The following is a 1276-nucleotide window of genomic DNA, read 5'->3' on the forward strand; positions in this document are numbered from 1 at the left end:
ACAAAATAACGGAGACGCCTTAAAATTTCAAACAAATTGCCTTTGGCAATAGTTACAGCTTAAATTCTACGAGGTATGGACTCGTACAAAGTTTGAATTGTTTCCTAAGGAATTTTTAGTCCATTCTTCAGCTAAAACAGTCTCCAGTTCTTGGAGGTGGAGGATATTTGCTCCTTGTTTTTCTAAAATGCACCATAAATGTTCAATAACATTGAGATCTGGGGACTGTGGTGGCCAGATAAGATGTTCAACGTCACTAGTATGTTCCTCGTGCCATTCAGTAACAACTTTAGCTGTATGAATTGGTGCATTATCATCCTGAAAGATTGCGTTTCCCTCCGGAAACAGTTCCACAACCATAGGATGAGTCTGATCAGACAAAATGCTTAAATAGTCTTGACTATTAATTCTGCCATGAAGGGAAACCATTGGGTCGGTGGATTTCCAAGATATATCATCACACATCCTCTTCCATGTTTAACAGTTGGAAGAAGGCAGTCTAAGTCAAATGCTTCTTTTGGTTGTCTCCACACGTATACTCAGCCGGTGGTCGGAAATAAGGTAAAGGATCACTCATCCGAGAAAATAACATTCTTCCACTGCTCTAAGGACCAATTATATAGGTTTTTATTTCACTCTAAACGCTTTGCAACGTTTGTTTTTAAAAGTAGTGGTTTTCTGATTGCAGCTCTCCCGTGAAATTCGGCTCCCAGCAAACAGTTTTGGGGGAAAACTGGGTTCTCGAGGTGGTCATTAAACTCTGCATTAATTTTGGGAGCTGTACTTTTATGATCCTTTCTAACAATTCGCGTAAGAGTCCGACGGTCCCTACCTGAAAGTTTTGGTTTTCTTCCAGAGTTTTGTTTCGACGAGGAAGTTTTTCCTTCTTTCTCAAAGGCTGTCAATACTTTCAAGACAGTACATCTTGATACACCAAACATATCGGCTGTTTTCGTTACGCTAGCGCCTACCATACGAGCACCAACAATTTGATCTATTTAAAAGTCTAATAGATCTGTCATTTTAAATAATTTTAATTACCTTTTTCTGATGATATCTGAAAAGAAACAGCAAATTTAGCAAAACATAATAAGCAACACTAATAATAAATAAAAAACATAAAAATAAACAGCTTTTGACGGTTTTATAGATATTTCAAAATTATGATGCTATGACGTTAGGTGTTTCCATTATTTTGTCCAACCCCTGTATATATAAAAAACAGACAGAGTTGGAACTCTTTTAAATAAAATAATATATTCCTCTATACACGATC

At 36.8% G+C, this 1276-nt stretch overlaps 1 protein-coding gene across 1 annotated transcript in view; it reads right to left on the reverse strand.

The window, feature by feature from the left end:
- LOC106876533 (uncharacterized) overlaps window positions 1–1276 on the reverse strand; it is a 152231-nt gene that overhangs the window by 53136 nt on the left and 97819 nt on the right. The window lies entirely within an intron of this gene.

Source organism: Octopus bimaculoides, chromosome 5 (assembly GCF_001194135.2).
Source record: "Octopus bimaculoides isolate UCB-OBI-ISO-001 chromosome 5, ASM119413v2, whole genome shotgun sequence".
Lineage (NCBI taxonomy): Eukaryota > Metazoa > Mollusca > Cephalopoda > Octopoda > Octopodidae > Octopus > Octopus bimaculoides.